This window comes from Podarcis vaucheri, assembly GCF_965113315.1.
Source record: "Podarcis vaucheri genome assembly, chromosome: 3".
Classification (NCBI taxonomy): Eukaryota; Metazoa; Chordata; class Lepidosauria; order Squamata; family Lacertidae; genus Podarcis; species Podarcis vaucheri.
The window spans coordinates 126,460,313-126,478,878 of NC_138761.1; the positions used below are offsets into that span (position 1 = coordinate 126,460,313).

An 18,566-nucleotide genomic window follows, 5' to 3' on the forward strand; every position below is an offset into this window, starting at 1 on the left:
TGGATATCATTAATAATGATGACATTTGCCACACTTACAGAGAGACAGTGTGCTGTAGTGGTTACTGTGCTTTGCTAAGAATTGAGAGACTGGGGTTCAAATTCCAATTCAGATATTAAATTTACTGGGTGACCTTAGTCCTGCCACCATCTCTTAGCCTATCATACCCTAACCACATGGGGTTGTTGTGAGGATCAAATGGGGAGGTGGAAAACCATGAATGCCACTTTGAGCTCACTGCAGGAAAAGTGGGACAGAAATATAATAATAAATAAATGCTGTTAAGATACATGCTGGAGTAATCTTAACAACAGTGTCAGTAACATAATAGATAGGTAGGTAGATGATAGATGGATAGAGATAGATGATAGATAGATAGATAGATAGATAGATAGATAGATAGATAGATGATAGAGATATAGATATAGATAGCTAGATGATAGATGGATAAAGGGGCATTCCCCCTCAGTCTTTTACGGCTACAGATCTCATCAGCCCTAGCCAGTATGGCTAGGTAGTCCACAAAGTAAAACCTACACCCACACCCACAATGTTTTAATCATAAGCATATTTATTCAGAAGTAGGTAACAGATTTACAGTATAACCAAATATGGATATTGTATACACAATCACACTCTGCTATTCTATATTCAGCCTGGAATCATGGGCCTATGAGCCACATTACTCTTTCAGTTCCTCCCTATTCAAACCTGGGTGGAATCTGAATTGCCTTGGAGAGCTGGGGGCTCTGGAACTTTCCAGTCCAAAAGGCAGAAATGCCAAAAGACAGAAAAAACAGTGTGCCAAAATGAGAGAATGGATCTTGAAGCACCAGCTGCAGTCAGGGGAAGGGGAGTGGAGAGTTCCTTGAGACTCATTTTAGGCCTATTGTACTGGCAGCTGCTGAGGCTTTCCCCTCCCTGTGACCATTGATTCGTGCTTCTTTTTCTTCACCCCACCCCAAGTCAGGACAAGCAGCAATGGCTGAGAATACACTTGCCAAAACGCTCTGGCAGCTTTGGTGAATGGGTGTGTGGAATGTGGGCAAGGCAGTATGTGGACATCTGCGCCCCCTTAGCCCCTTGTGACAATGCCTACAGACTGCAAATATCAGGGTGAAAACAAGTTTTAAGTGGAAACCACAATATTCTGCTGACTTCTACAGGCAGCCACATCTGAAACGCAAGTTGGGTATGATAAAGGAAACTAGCTTGGAAGATAAAATGATATTGACATTATTATGTAGTCTAAGGGGCTTAAAGAAGATAACTACTTGAGGACCACTCTCACAATTAATGCTTAGAGATGCATTTTTAGCTATAGCATCCTGCTTCTGAATGGTGCTAAAGGAATAGAAAGTAGAAGATTCAGTTTTGAATTGAGTGCACATGTTACATTTGAAGCACAGAGGTGGAAAATACAGAAACCTATTTAAGAGCCACTTGTCAGAATAATCTCCATCTTACATAAAGTGATACAGGAAATGCACTTAACATATAGAACTGGTACAGATCTAATGCTCCCTGATCACTAATAATCAATCAGTAAATGGGAACAAGGCATTGCATTCTTCCTCTTAACCATGATTTTTTGTAGTGGGGTGGGAACGAACAAATTATTCTACAGCCAGGATTTAGGAGTATCTTTATCATAATTAGCACAGGTCATGTGAGGAAGAGGGAAGGCACAAGAAAGATATGATCACCCAGCCACTCCTGTGGCATGGTAATGTTGAGTTTTATGTCTGCACTGCATAACACTTGGGGAGTGTTATTTCTGCGCTGGAGAGAGAACAATGCTTCTTTCAAAGGCTGCATTCAGATGTGGGATTTATTGCATTAGTATTACTGGATAGAATGCTGGTGCTTCTGTTCTGATTTCTAATGCTCCTTTTACACTATGGTGCATGTTGTGTTATGGGATGGTGGCTTTTTTGGTCCATATACCACCATCTCACACTAAATTTTGAACAGAAGGAAAGAACTGCATGCTGGGATACTACCCCAAACTTTATCATGTGAAATTACAATGATTTGAAATCCAGTGATTTGACAGGGTCAAACTGGATTTTTTTCTGGAAGCAATTGACAGAGAAATAAGTGCTAAACTTCTGCTAGCTTCTACAAGTGGCTTGTAGGTTATTTGATAGGTCACATAAAGCATGAAAAATAACAAGTATTAATCAATCAATCTCCTTTACTGGCATAGAAAGAGTGTGTTGTATATATGGATCAGAACACAACATGGGTAATAAAACATAGTAAGAGGTACGTTAGGATAAAACCGTCTGGACGTCGTGAGATACAAAAGTGGCTCTTAGGATCTATGGTGACGGAATTTCATGGCATCACTCAAAAATCTTGCCACATTCCCCACAGCACCAATCCTACAATTATTCAGCAGATAGGACACCCTGGAAGAGTCAGTGTGATAGATCCCCCCCTTCAATAAGGTGACCAAATATTTATTTATTTATTTGCATAAAATGGGCAATGAAATAAAACATGTGTGATGGATTCAACCTGTTTTCTGCCACAAGGGGAGTGCTTTTCAGCATATGGGATTTTAGAGAATCTACCTTGCAAAACTGTAGATGGCAAAACATTAAATCTTGCGAGGAAAGAGCTCTGTGTAGGTGGGGATTGTAAAGATGATGTAAATATGGAGTGCCCTGACCATACGAGGATGGAATTCCTAACCCCAATGGGGAACGGGTTTTATTGGCTGTGCGGCTAAGAGTTTGGAATTCAATCTCTAGAATTCTACCCCTGATTGTCTAGAATGCTTCCAATTGTGGGAGCACAAGCAGCGACTCGAACGACAGGATACAGGTTTTGATTTTGTTCTCAATGCAAGCTAACCATTGAGTGGTGGAATTCTGCTAGCATATGGAAAGTTAAAGAAAAGTCAGACTTGAAATGTAGGTGGGGCCAGAATTTTATAGTGGTGAGCCACACTTTGGTTTCCAGAAGCCCGTTTCCAGACACATGGCTGCACACAGCACACTTGGCAGCCCCAGGATTTTGCACAGAAATTTTGATTGGATGTGTTTCAACAACTGGTTAACTGCACCAATCCATAATGGGATGCCATGCGTAAGTTTTGGGCCTACTTTTGCATTAAATACCTTTAGTGCAGCTGGGATGTATTGATTCCCTCTGTTGAAGAAGAAACAGGTACCGTAATAGCCAGAGCAAAAGTATCCACCCCATTAAGTGTGAGCTTACAATGGTATTTTCAGGAGGCGTTGTATTGGAGTGGTGCGCCTAGGTATTTCAAATTTTAACCTGTTCCAACAGGTTACCACTGATCTCCCACCTGTGAGGCTTCCAGATTTTGAAGAAACATGCACTTTTGATTTTGTGAAGTGAAGTTCCAAGCTGTTAAGGTAAAGGTAAAGGTACCCCTGCCCGTACGGGCCAGTCTTGCCAGACTCTAGGGTTGTGTGCTCATCTCACTCTAGAGGCTGGGAGCCAGCGCTGTCCACAGACACTTGCGGGTTACGTGGCCAGCGTGACGAAGCTGCTCCGGCGAACCGGCACCAGCGCAGCACACGGAAACGCCGTTTACCTTCCCGCTAGTAAGCGGTCCCTATTTATTTGCTTGCACCCGAGGGTGCTTTTGAACTGCTAGGTGGGCAGGAGCTGGGACCGAACGACGGGAGCTCACCCCGCCGCGGGGATTCGAACCGCCGACCATGCGATCGGCAAGTCCTAGGCGCTGAGGTTTTACCCACAGCGCCACCCGCGTCCCTTGTCCAGGCTGTTAGCTATACATTATTCCTGGCAGCAGCACAGAAGCTGCTTCAAGTCAACCCTTGTGCAAGACAGAATGACTGCATTGTTGAGCTATAGTAAGATGGGAACATGGATGGAGCTGAGCTTTGGGCAGTGGCCACCCACCCTGCGTAAATAGGTCTTTTAGGAAAAGAATGAATTAATATGGGGCTAAGATGCAACCCTGTTTTATCCCTTTGTAGACGAGGATTTTTGGGGTTAGCCTGCCTAATTGAGAGCATTTCACCTGGCACCTCATGGAAGTGTTTAGTTTTCTAATGAGAAAAAGTAACCTTTAAGTGGATGTTCATTTTGGAGGGTTTATTCCAGAGCAACTCCCTCGGGATTGAGTCAAAGGCTTCTTTTAGATTCAAAAAGACGGTATAAAGTTTTTGATTAGGAACCCTAGAGGATTTGTCCACTAGGTGAGAAAGTATGACACAATGATCCAAGGTAGTTTTTCCTTGACATAAACCCAACAGCTCAGAGCCTGGTAAGGCAAATTGGGACATCCACTGGGTAAGCTTTCCCAGAGATGTTTAGCATATAGCTTCCCCACTATAGAGAGGAGTCTTAATGGTCTATAGTTAGGTGGCAATGTGCACTCTCCCTTATTGTAGATTGAAATGATAATGGTGCTTGTCCATGCCTCTGGCATGAGTCCAGTCATATCTACCCATGTGAACAGGTTGGCCAGCAAGAGGTGTAGTTGAAGAAGACTGGGGCCTATCCCATCTGGGCCAGTGGCTTCCCCTTGCTTTAACTGGCCTATCAACATTTTTATTTCATCTGATGAAACTTGGGGCCACTTGGGGGCATCCATTTGCATAGAATGATGACAAGTCCCTCCACTGGAATGTTCCTCCTGCAGGACACCTGAAAGTAGTGGTACGAACCACTAGGCAAAATGGGTGGAGAGGAGAGGTAAGTAGCATTGAATGCCCCAGAAACTAAGGACTTAGAATCTCCTTTACTTGTTTGAGGTTATGGTATAAAGGAGCTGTTCCTATTGTTTGTTGGTATGTTCAGATCTCTTTTTTCAGTAAGATGCTGCAACAAATTTTAAGACCAGAAATATTATGGGGATAGGGCGGTTGCCTCTTCCTTATGATGGTGTCAATAGACACTCCGGATGTGTGCTCTGAGTGCTCTGCATTCTTTATCAAACCAGACAGCAGCAAAGGGCTCCCTGGATTGTTCCTGCATCTTGTTGTTTTGAAAACTCATTTAGAGATCTTATTAGGATTTCAAATGTTTCAATAGCTTCTTGGGGGTTTACTGAGTTAATTATAGAAGCTCTGTATTCCAACATGGTCTCACTTTAGAACTGTTGGAGAAGTTTGTAAGGTGAGTCTGTGGTCCAAGGGATCCTAAGCACAACATCTTTGCTTGCATCAGGGAACAGAGGCAGAGGCACAAGCGTGGGACTGTCAAATTTGGTGGCCAAGGTCAAAGATGAATGTGGTGTGGTCGCTCACGGCAAAGTTCATGGCTCAAGCTGAGTCACTTCCATTGACAGGGGGTTCCTGAAGGGGGCACATGGGAAAGGGGGAGTTGATAGTTAAGATCACAGAGAGGCGACCACTCTCGATGTGGTCTACCACCTGAACTGTTTCAAACTGACTTATCAGTGCTGCGGACCCTAAGATGTAGTCGAACACACTATTTCCTCGCCAGGAAACAAACGTGAGCTCCCCTGGCAGGTCACCTGGTAATGAACCATTCAGGATCACCCTGTCAAAACACACACACACAACTTGGCAAGGCAAACTTCAGCATCATTTATAGGAGTGTCTTTGGAACGTTGCAGGCCAGAGAGAAGCTCAGGCAGGGGACCCTGGGTGTCAAAGCCCAGCTCTCCCGCAAGCTTGAAATTGTCATTAACCACCCTTGTGTGGTAATTAGCAGATCAATGGTGGGGAATTTGGCCTCCAGTTTTTCCAAAATTAAAACGCAAGTATCAGGAAGATGGAATAAAGAACTGTCTGAATGCAGCCAAATAAGTCTCAAGCCACTGGCCAAGCAACTTCTTTTCCGAGGAAAAAGCTATACCTTGCCAACACACAGTCTCCCCTCCACACCCTTCAACAGGGTGCCTCCCATGTACCAAAGTTTGTGGATAAGTCTTTCCATATTGAGTTATCCTGATAGTGGTTATTCTTGAAGCACCTCAATGGCCACCTTAGTTATAACAACCATAGTTGTCCTAGGAGAGTTCAAAGTCACATTTTCAATTTTACAACTTTCCTAACAGGTTGTTTGGGCTAAGTGACTTGCCCAAGGTAAGCCCAGGGAGCTTCACAACTAAGCAAGGATTTGAATCTCGGCTTCCCAAATCCAAAACTCTAACACTCTTAACCATTGCTTTATGCTGTTTTAAAACTAGTAAAGTCAGCCATTTTTACTAGATGCAACAAAAGGAGGGGGGCAGGAGGAAGATACAGCGTGGAAAAACCCAGTTTCTAGGAAGCTGCATTCCCTCCCCCTTTCCTGCCTGATACAAAGCTATAGCTCTTCAAAACGGAATGTAAGGAGGTACACATTTGTAAAATAGTTACAAGTATATGCATGCAACTTTCTTGCACTAATCCTGAGCATGCACTTATTGTGCATGACAAATGTAGAGGATATTATTTAGTGAATTGGTTATCTTGTTTACTGGTGCTTTGGCTCCTTAAAAAGCTATTAAATGGTTTAAGAACATGTTTTGCTACTGGGCTTAACTCCACTCACATAATTCTATTTGACTGCATAAGAACTAAGCATGCAACATGCAAGGGTTTCACTTTGATAAGAGAGGTTGGCTTATGGAACTACACAACACTGGACACTATTAATTCCATTTCTTGAAAGTTTTAACTTTCAAAATTGTGCCAAGCATTTCTACTTCTTTGGTTATCTGGTTCACATAACACTGCCCTGGAAAGTCCTTCTCTTTTAAACTTTCTCTCCTCTTGTCCCTCCTCTCCTCTAACACACACACACACACACACACCCACACACACACACACACACACCTTTTGTTTAGAAGCATCCTGCATGTTCTCACCTCAGAAACCTTTGTATGGCATAGCTTTAAAGTTACATTCCTCTTGTACAGTTCAGGTTGAAACATCCTCAATTCACCCAGTGCAGGCAAGGTTTAAAAAGATAGCAGCAGTAGGTGGAAGTGGAAGTATAACTTTGACACCAGTAGCACAAATCCACCCTCTCTTCCCTTTGGAAGCATACTAATTTGAAATCTTTAGAACCTAAAGAGTCTCCCATGGCCCACTTTTGTCAGCCAAAAACAATATGCCAAGGGGAAATTCAATCACATATCTATTTAAAGGAATTCCTAATTCCTAATGGACAAGACTGGGTTTCCACGCTGTTGTTTTTTAAAAGTTGATAATTCAGTACCATTCTGCTGCTTAATTCAGAATCTGGCAGACTCTGAGCACACACATATGAGGGGGCAAGAAAAGAATGCAAAGCCCTAGCATAGCAACAAGACAGCCTGTAGGACTTGGCAGCTCCTTTGCAAGTGTGCTTGTTCTTCATTGCAATTGTCAGCCTACACCACTTGGCCAAGTGCCCGAAGCAACAAGCAATGCCCTGGGACTGAGGTTTCGCACTGCAATGGAAACAGGTGCTGGGGAACAACCCTCCCCCAAAACCTATGCAAAGGGCTGCCATAGCCAGTTCGTTACATTAAGGGTTGTTCCTGCTAAATCTGTTCAACAGTATTTTGGGAAATTCATGGACCTGAGAGAAATCTGTAACATCCAGGCTAACTGATCCAAGTGGTTACTCTATCACAATGGCCTACTTGATCTGTTTATTAGCACATGGCCACCACTGCAGAGCATACAGGAATGCTGAGGTAGATGGAGCAAGAGGTTAACTCAAATAGAACTGCTGCACTTGTATTTAAAAATCAGTACCACGGTAATAACTCTGGTGAAGCAGGTTTCCTTTCTCTCTCATAGGGTCTGCAAAGTGCCATCTCATAAAACAGTTTCAAAAGTAGGGAATGGCCTGACAAATTGAGGGAATCTCTCTCTCGATGGAGCCTACATTAGCTCCATGCACTGAACAAAGTTTGCCAGACAATGTCTGTGCATGTCAAACCACTCACCAGGGATTCAAACACCAGCATGCAACTTTAACCTGGTTTATATAGATTAACTTGCACTAGTTTATTCCACTGATACAAAAGAGGCACCTAAACAACATAAAGGGGCCCAGAAGCAAGTTGGAACCCTATCTTATCTTGCCCATCCTGGTTTGACATTGATTTGTCTTTTGCCATTGCTCCATGATCACTGCAGATGGTGACAGCAGTCACGATACTAAAAGACACCTGCTCCTTGGGAGACAGGCAATGGCAAACCTAGACAGCATCTTAAAAAGCAGAGACATCACCTTACCAACAAAGGTCCGTATAGTTAAAGCCATGGTTTTCCCAGTAGTGATGTATGGAAGTGAGAGCTGGACCATAAAGAAGGCTGATCGCCAAAGAATTGATGCTTTTGAATTATGGTGCTGGAGGAGACTCTTGAGAGTCCCATGGAAGGCAAGAAGATCAAACCTCTCCATTCTGAAGGAAACCAGCCCTGAGTGCTCACTGGAAGGACAGATCGTGAAGCTGAGGCTCCAATACTTTGGCCACCTCATGAGAAGAGAAGACTCCCTGGAAAAGACCCTGATGTTGGGAAAGATGGAGGGCACAAGGAGAAGGGGACGACAGAGGATGAGATGGTTGGACAGTGTTCTCTAAGCTACAAACATGAGTCTGACCAAACTGCAGGAGGCAGTGGAAGACAGGAGTGCCTGGCGTGCTCTGGTCCATGGGGTCACGAAGAGTCGGACACGACTAAACGACTAAACAACAACAATTGCAAAGGAGGAAAGGAAGAAAGGGAGCACACGTGTGAGCGAGTGCTACTGATTCCTCCTTTGCAGACAGAGTTTGCAGCTTGAATCTCCCGACATAAAAAGATGCCCCATGACTGACAGATGGGCAGTCCCACTCCCCTGTCAAAGTGGCCTATGGAGGATTGGCCAGATCCTATTATTCACCCCTGCTTTAGAGGTTGAGGCCAAACACAAAACCTATATAAAGTCTATTAACCCGGGAACATTTTGCTGTTATGCAAAAGCAACAGATGATCCTACTCTGAGGAAATCACAACACCATCCTACGTATTATCTGTGATGTTCTCAGCTTCCCACACACAATGTCACAGAATTACATGTATCTTTTTGCACAAGGTGGCTATTTTAAAGTCTGCAGTGTGCTATTACCATATACCTTTAACTGAGAGTGTGCCTCTGTGGCACTTCTACCTACATAGTTCCTTGCCGGGGGGGGGGGAGGTGCAGTTGGGCACAAATCTGCAGTTGGGTGGGAAGGAAGTGCAGATGGATCAACTGGGGTGGGGGAGAATGAGACACATTAGGTGTATGTGTTAAATGACAGGCAATGTCAGGGACAGTATGGACACAAATTACACAAAGGCTGAATGTGCTCCGTTTACATACTTAAACTGCCCAAACTATATTAACACACCTTATTTGGGGCTAGGGCCACCTCCATCCTCAGGCAGGTAATGCTTTGTCACCCATGCTAACACATTGCAATGGATGCAAAATTTCTGTTTCCACGGGCAATTGGGCCCTGCTTTTACTTTTGAGCACAACCCTTGCAGATTGTGCTGCAGCTGCTATAAATTGAGAGAAGGGAAGACCTTGCAGGCAATGAAGATTGGGCATGTCTTCTGGTATTTTCCTAAATAGAGAGAACAAACACTGAATCTCAGTGTAAGAATTTAGCAACACCAGGGATGAAGATTGTAGCTTTTGGAGATTCTTTGCTGGCTAGGACAAGCACAAACCAGAGTCTGCGTTTGGCACAGCACAGGGATGTTTTCAATCAGGAGGGGGGGGTAGTTATCCTGCTTTCTATTCCTTTTTTTAAAGCCACGTGTATGCCCTAAAACCACAAACAACCCAACAATAATAATACCACATGGCACCAGGAGATGTTCTCCTTCCTCTGTGAGCTAACAGTAGTCAGTACTAAAAGTCTGTACTACAAGCGCTACTGACTGCAGTGTAAAACGAAGCATCTTAAGCAACCAGCCAAGTTGAGCTCAACAGGTAAACTTGGTGAAAACTGGAGAAGTCCAGTGCTTGAGAGGTACCAATTTTGGCCACACAATTCTCAACAGGCAGCAGGAATAGATATCAGGATGGGATGATCCAATGGACTTCCACCATTGTGTCATTGAGTTAAGATTTACACCATTGCAAAGCCGTTGGATTGTCCTGTTAGTTACAGTATTGTAGATAAGAACTACTGGTTCCTATGGAGAAACCACCACTGACACAGACTGTAAGCAGGGAGCAAAACAGGCGTTGTGTTCATTTGATTTGGGGGGAGGGCGTGTCTCACAGGGAATTTTGCAGCTGGAAAACCTGATTTCAAAACACCATGGCTCCTTGGCGGCCAGCCTGCTGCCATCAGGGCATGAAGGCAGCAGCCTTCCTCTGCCATGGCCCCCGAGTCTGAACATCTGATTTAGCAAATCCCTGGCAAACTGGCATGGAAAAGCATTCCTTTCTATCCCTTCCCTCAACATTTTGACATTACTTTCCAACTTACTCACTGAAAATACATACAGAATTGTCTGTAATCTAGAGACCAAAAGTGCAACTGAGATAGACATAAGTTATTACAAGTATGTTTTGTTCCAATTAGTTTTATACATGATATATCTACTTTTCAGAACTGTTGTACTTTCATTTTAATTCTTGTTCTAACCTCTCTTATTTCCACTATTGTTTATTGTTACTGTTATTAAAATCCCAATAAAGTACTTTTCAAGCGGCAGTTTGCTTTTAGCTCCATAAAGGTAAAGGAGCCCTGACAGTTGAGTCCAGTCGCAAACGACTCGCAGTGGATGTAGCCTACCTTGATTTCAGCAAGGCATTTGACAAGGTGCCCCATGATACTCTTGTAAAGAAGCTGGTAAAATGCGGTCTTGACTATGCTACCACTCAGTGGATTTGTAACTGGCTGACTGACCGAACCCAAAGGGTGCTCATCAATGGTTCCTCTTCATCCTGGAGAAGAGTGACTAGTGGGGTGCCACAGGGTTCTGTCTTGGGCTCGGTCTTATTCAACATCTTTATCAACAACTTGGATGATGGACTCAAGGGCATCCTGATCAAATTTGCAGATGACACGAAACTGGGAGGGGTGGCTAACACCCCAGAGGACAGGATCACACTTCAAAACAACCTTGACAAATTAGAGAACTGGGCAAAAACAAACAAGATGAATTTTAACAGGGAGAAATGTAAAGTATTGCACTTGGGCAAAAAAAATGAGAGGCACAAATACAAGATGGGGGACACCTGGCTTGAGAGCAGTACATGTGAAAAGGATCTAGGAGTCTTGGTTGACCACAAACTTGACATGAGCCAACAGTGTGAAGCGGCAGCTAAAAAAGCCAATGCAATTCTGGGCTGCATCAATAGGAGTATAGCATCTAGATCAAGGGAAGTAATAGTGCCACTGTATTCTGCTCTGGTCAGACCACACCTGGAGTACTGTGTCCAGTTCTGGGCACCACAGTTCAAGAAGGACACTGACAAGCTGGAACGTGTCCAGAGGAGGGCAACCAAAATGGTCAAAGGCCTGGAAACGATGCCTTATGAGGAACGACTAAGGGAGCTGGGCATGTTTAGCCTGGAGAAGAGGAGGTTAAGGGGTGATATGATAGCCATGTTCAAATATATAAAAGGTTGTCATATAGAGGAGGGAGAAAGGTTGTTTTCTGCTGCTCCAGAGAAGCGGACACGGAGCAATGGATCCAAACTACAAGAAAGAAGACTCCACCTAAACATTAGGAAGAACTTCCTGACAGTAAGAGCTGTTCGACAGTGGAATTTGCTGCCAAGGAGTGTGGTGGAGTCTCCTACTTTGGAGGTCTTTAAGCAGAGGCTTGACAACCATATGTCAGGAGTGCTCTGATGGTGTCTCCTGCTTGGCAGGGGGTTGGACTCGATGGCCCTTGTGGTCTATTCCAACTCTATGATTCAATGATTCGATGACTCTGGGGATGCAGCGCTCATCTTGTTTTACTGGCCGAGGGAGCCGACATTTGTCCGCAGACAGTTTTTCCGGGTCATGTGGCCAGCATGACTAAGCCGCTTCTGGAGAAACCAGAGCAGCACACGGAAACGCTGTTTACCTTCCCGCCAGAGTGGTACCTATTTATCTACTTGCACTTTGACGTGCTTTCGAACTGCTAGGTTGGCAGGAGCAGGGACTGAGCAACAGGAGCTCACCCTGTCATGGCGGGGATTTAAACCGCCGACCTTCTGATCGGCAAGCCCAAGGGGCTCAGTGGTTTAGACCACAGCGCCACCCGCGTCCCTGGCTTACAAACAGTAAATAACAACAACAGAACAGACCATCACAAATACAGCACAAATCATATAGAACAATTAACAAATTGTCAGTAAAGCAATTACAATCCATAAAGCACCATCAGCAAAACAACTAAAAAAAAAAAGCTAAATGATAAATTATAGGATTCACAAAGGTACTGTAACATTTATAATCTACAGAACACCAACAACATGAACAAAATAGCAACCAAAAAATAAACCGAGCACTGCTGAGTTCATACACACACTCTCCCCACCCCAAGACTCATAACCTTTCACTCTGTTCTGTGATTTGAGCGCAAAGCTTCACTCCAGTCAGAGGAAGTAGGCTTCTGAATACCAGCTGCTGGGTATCACAAGTGAGAAGAATGCTGTTGCCCTCAGCCCTCCTGTTTTGACCTGATCCAACAGGGCTCTCCTTATATTCTTAATTCCCCCTTGTGTGCTCTGTGCGAATATTTGCCAAGTTGGTGTAAGGGGCATATGTGCTACATTGGTTCTTCATGTAGATGTAAGGATACTGTTGTGTGGTGATGCCACTTTACTTTGCAAATAGGCCAAATATGGTCTTGAAGCAAATTCCTGTTGTTCAAGATCTATGGAAAGCATTATTCTGAAACTCTTTATGCACGGACATTATACCCACCAACTTGGGGAGCTATTTAGCATGCTTCCCCTGCGTGTGTCATGGAATGTCATGGGTGTTCAAACATGGGTAGGATTCAGTAGCAAAAACACTGCTTCTTCTATCCCTCCGCCCCCATGGCTGCCAAGTTTTGCGTGGTCGAGTGTCTTGTTTTTAAGATAAAAAAATTCCTTCCAGTAGCACCTTAAAGACCAACTAAGTTTGTTCTTGGTATGAGCTTTTGTGTGCATGCACACTTCTTCAGATACACTGAAACAGAAGTTGCCAGATCCTTCTATATAGTGAGAAGGTGGGGAGGGGTATTACACAGAAGGGTGGTGGGAATGGGAGATTGGCAGATAGCTGAGATGAGCCTGTTGACGACTCTTAACGACTGTAATAGGTCTTACAGGAAAAGGCAAGGGGTGAAAAGGTGAGAAATGGCTTGTTGTTGTTGTTGTTTAGTCGTTTAGTCGTGTCCGACTCTTCGTGACCCCATGGACCAGAGCACGGCAGGCACTTCTGTCCTCCACTGCCTCCCGCAGTTTGATCAAACTCATGCTAGTAGCTTCAAGAACACCATCCAACCATCTCATTCTCTGTCGTCCCCTTCTCCTTGTGCCCTCCATCTTTCCCAACATCAGGGTCTTTTCCAGGGACTCTTCTCTTCTCATGAGGTGGCCAAAGTATTGGAGCCTCAGCTTCACAATCTGTCCTTCCAGTGAGCACTCAGGGCTGATTTCCTTCAGAATGGAGAGGTTTGATCTTCTTGCAGTCCATGGGACTCTCAAGAGTCTCCTCCAGCACCATAATTCAAAAGCGTCAATTCTTCGGCGATCAGCCTTCTTTATGGTCCAGCTCTCACTTCCATACATCACTACTGGGAAAACCATGGCTAGCTATTTATTATTTATTTATTTATTTATTTATTTATTTATTTATTTATTTATTTAATTACGGCTATTAGCCCATAAAATATATACAAACATAAAAGGACAGAGGCATAAAAACCGATATATTCGGCACCAGAAGGAGAACATCACGATGCAAGGGTGGGTCATTGAGCAGAGCCAAATAACAGCTTGGGGCCCGGGGAGCTCCAAGGGACGGGTCGCAGAAAGAGGAAAACTGAAGACGAGATCCGACATGCACTCTCATCATAGCTGTCCGATTAGTTTTGGTGATGTTGTTGTTTTTTAGTGGTTTTTGTGTGAGAGATAACCGCGTTCAGGAATCTCGCCACCTGCAGAGTTACAGAGGGATCTCTGTCCTGCAAAAGTAGTGCGGCGTGTGACTCAACAGGCCTGCCAACCAAGCGCAATAAAACAGGACCTAGGAATTTAGTCCTGGCTATGCTGTGTAGGGGACAGTTGAACATTATATGTGGAAGAGATTCAACAGTTTTCCCGTCACACACGCATAGCGGAGACACCAAACCCTTGGATAATCTGTGGCTCAGCAGGTTCGATGGAAGGACATTGAACCTTGCACAAATAAATGCAAGTCGGTGTGGTACAGATGAAAGAGATGACATGTATGATGGGAGGCCAAGTGGTGGGGTTATTCCGTGATACCTGGGGGAGCAGACACCCCCACCCCAGGCGAGGTTGTGTTGGTTTTCAATGTCTGCTAATCTTTGCTGTATAAGGCTTTTGGCTGAGCGTAAGTTCGTCTTTAAGGAGTCCGCTGGGGAAATTCCAATGCTCAGAAGTTTGGCTTGGATTTTTCCTACCCACGGATTGACAAAGTCGTCCCGCCAGAGGCACTGGAAAAGGTAATGGTCGGGAAGCCTATGCCAGCTAGACAGCCAATAGCCAAAGACTCGCTTCCAGATGACAGTCTCCAATGATGCAATCCTTAACTCCAAACGTATGGCTGCGTTGCTCACACACATGGGGAGTTTCAGGAGGCGATGGAGAAACTGACTCTGCAATGTCTCAAGCGATGTTAAATTGGACCCTGGGGCCCAGAGCGGGGCAGCATAACAGAGGGTGGAAACCACTTTTGCGTGGAACCATGGCTTTTATTATACGGACCTTTGTTGGCAAGGTGATGTCTCTGCTTTTTAAGATGTTGTCTAGGTTTGCCATCGCCTTTCTCCCAAGGAGCAGGCGTCTTTTAATTTCGTGACTGCTGTCAGCATCTGCACTGATCATGGAGCCCAAGAAAGTAAAATCTCTCACTGCCTCCATTTCTTCCCCATCTATTTGCCAGGAGGTGATGGGCCCAGTGGCCATGATCTTCGTTTTTTTGATGTTGAGCTTCAGACCATATTTTGCGCTCTCCTCTTTCACCCTCATTAAAAGGTTCTTTAATTCCTCTTCACTTTCTGCCATCAAGGTTGTGTCATCTGCATATCTGAGGTTGTTGATATTTCTTCCGGCAATCTTAATTCCGGCTTGGGATTCATCCAGCCCAGCCTTTCGCATGATGAATTCTGCATATAAGTTAAATTAGCAGGGGGACAATATACAGCCTTGCCGTACTCCTTTCCCAATTTGGAACCAATCAGTTGTTCCATATCCAGTTCTAACTGTAGCTTCTTGTCCCACATAGAGATTTCGCAGGAGACAGATGAGGTGATCAGGCACTCCCATTTCTTTAAGAACTTGCCATAGTTTGCTGTGGTCAACACAGTCAAAGGCTTTTGCATAGTCAATGAAGCAGAAGTAGATGTCTTTTTGGAACTCTCTAGCTTTCTCCATAATCCAGCGCATGTTTGCAATTTGGTCTCTGGTTCCTCTGCCTCTTCTAAATCCAGCTTGCACTTCTGGGAGTTCTCGGTCCACATACTGCTTGAGCCTTCCTTGTAGAATTTTAAGCATAACCTTGCTAGCATGTGAAATGAGTGAAATTGTGCGGTAGTTGGAGCATTCTTTGGCACTGCCTTTCTTTGGGATTGGAATGTAGACTGATCTTCTCCAATCCTCTGGCCACTGCTGAGTTTTCCAAACTTGCTGGCATATTGAGTATAGCACCTTAACAGCATCATCTTTTAAAATTTTAAACAGTTCAGCTGGAATACCATCACTTCCACTGGCCTTGTTATTTGCAGTGCTTTCTAAGGCCCATTTGACTTCACTCTCCAGGATGTCTGGCTCAAGGTCAGCAACCACACTACCTGGGGTGTACGAGACATCCATATCTTTCTGGTATAATTCGAGAAATGGCTTAGTAATGTATAATGGGATAAGAATCCAATGTCTTGTTTTTAAGATAGTATCTTTTGGTAAAATATAAGGGGGGGGAATTAAACTAGAAGTGACAAGGGCAACACCAATATGATTGCAACAACAAAAACTGTGCTGAAGTTAAGAAAATTGAGGAGGGAGGATTGAGTCAGGGATCTCCATTCCGTTTCAGTACTCAAAATAAATTCCTGGGTTCAGACTTCTTCTAATTTTACACATGTGCTTTTTGCAACTGGCTCCAATTAGTGGATCTGTGGATTCTCATAACCAAAGTATTGTGATAATGGACGCCTTTTTAAAAGTGTTTCTTATCACACTCATTGATCAGGTCACAGTGGGGAGACATTTCTCATGTAATAAATGACTGAGCTTTAAACTACTTGGTCTTAGAGCCAGCAAAGGAAAGGTGATACTTGATTTAATACTGAGTGGTATCCAGACCCATGTTATGGTGATGTAATTGTTGTTTACCCACTTAGAAATAACAAAAAAAAAAGAATGTAAAGAGTGGGAAGCTGTCTGGAAAACACATCAACACATTTAGTTTTGGGAGGGAATATATGAGAGTTTTAATTTAAAGCAAGTTGAAGGAGAAAGTTAGGAAGATAATATATTTTTAAGATGTTCAGAAACTATTGTTACGAAACCCTGGTGCCTGCCCCTCTCTTTGCCAAGTGGTGGCAAGAGCGCATGGAGTCACAGGCACACACACAGGATCTGTGTCCCTTTAGAGAATAGAAGACACGGCGGAGACTGTCGTGCCTTAATAAATATGGTTTATTCACCTATTTACACCTTCAGTCTGCATGGAGGTAGTCCAGAGCTCACAGCATGACCCATGGCATTGCAGGCAACCTTTCATCTCCTCCTCCAAGATGGATCTCAGCCTTACTTCCTCCTCCTTCTGCCCAGAAGCCCCTGTTTCAACACTCCCCTTTTCCTGTCCCTCTCAAGCACACAGGTACCCTGGGCAACCCTTGTGACATCTCACTCCCCAGGCCGAATGACCCTTCTGTGGCCCATCAGCACCATTTTGTAGTGCTAGCAGGTCTGCTCTTCCCTCAGCCAGCCAAGCTGGATTGCATAACTCAGCCCAGGAATTCATTTGCAGCTTGCATTCTCCCTTCATACCACAAATAACAAAAATCATAGCATTTATTAATTTCTATGTTTGTCACGTCTATAACACTATTTAAAACCACTAAAACAGAGGCTCAGATTAGGAAAGTTTCACACATGTCCAAATGGATGCCAGTGTGGCTAAATAGCCGTGTGAATGAAGCAATAAAAGAAGTCGTCCTGTGAAACAGGGGGAAATTGAAAAAGGATAATAAACTGGGGGGGGGGTGTAAGTTGGATAATAATATGACCAAGTCAGGAATTTTAGGAGCATATCACTGAAGGTGAGGAATCAGTGAATATTCCTTTAAATATATGAAAAGCAGGAAATCTGTCAAGGAGACAGGATTTTTAGAACGTAAAAGTCTGAATGAAGTATTGAAGGAGAACAGGGAGATGGCAGAGAAGCTAAATGAATCCCTCCCCTCAGCCTTCACTGTGGAAGTGTTTGGAATAGTTTGTGAACTATTTTTGGAAGCCGAATGTCTGGCGGGGCTTCCGCGAGCTTCCAATTGGCTGCAGAAACTTCCTGCCGCCACTCAGAAGCTATGCTTTAGTTTCTGAACGTTTTGGAAGTCGAATGGATTTCCAGAACGGTTTCTGTTCGACTTCCAAGGTACAACTGTACATGCATAGGCTATACTAAACATCAATAGGGATGAGACTTGTTACACTGAAACTCCTGAGTCCCCAGTTTGAAGTTGGCACATGCTGGTCACTAGCCACATGCACCGCTACCATACTTCAATGAACTTCCACTTAGAAAATGTCAGAAAAAGCTCTGTGTGTGCAGATATAGGCATGGAAAGCAAAAGGAACCCTCGCTGGCATGTATATCTCTATATGTACAATGAGTTTTTAACAGTGTTGTGTAGCGGTTAGAGTGCTGGACTAGGACCAGAGATACCACATTCAAATCCCCCTTCAGCCATTAAACTCACTGGGTGATCAACCACAATCTCTCAGCCTAACCTGCCTCGCAGGGGCTGTTGTGAGGATAAATTAAGGAGTGCAAGAACCTTGAGCTCGTTGGAGAAAAAAGTAGGATGTAAATGCAAAACATTTTATTTCTGGGATCGTGGTGCTAGTGTGTATATATGGGGGTGTATGCATACCCTTTTAAAGAAGGGTAACATTCATGGAAGATGGGTTTATCAGTAGCTATGGACACGGGTGGCACTGTGGTCTAAACCACTGAGCCTAGGGCTTGCCAATTGGAAGGTCGGCAGTTCAAATCCCCGCAATGGGGTGAGCTCCCGTTGCTCGGTCCCTGCTCCTGCCACATGACCCGGAAAAACTGTCTGCGGACAAATGTCAGCTCCCTCGGCCAGTAAAGCAAGATGAGCGCTGCAACCCCAGAGTTGTTTGCGACTGGACTCAACTGTCAGGGCTCCTTTACCTTTATGGAGCTA

General features: G+C 44.2%; 1 protein-coding gene across 2 annotated transcripts in view; it reads right to left on the minus strand.

The window, feature by feature from the left end:
* Nucleotides 1-18,566, minus strand: part of PELI1 (pellino E3 ubiquitin protein ligase 1) — a 66,032-nt gene that overhangs the window by 17,600 nt on the left and 29,866 nt on the right. The window lies entirely within an intron of this gene.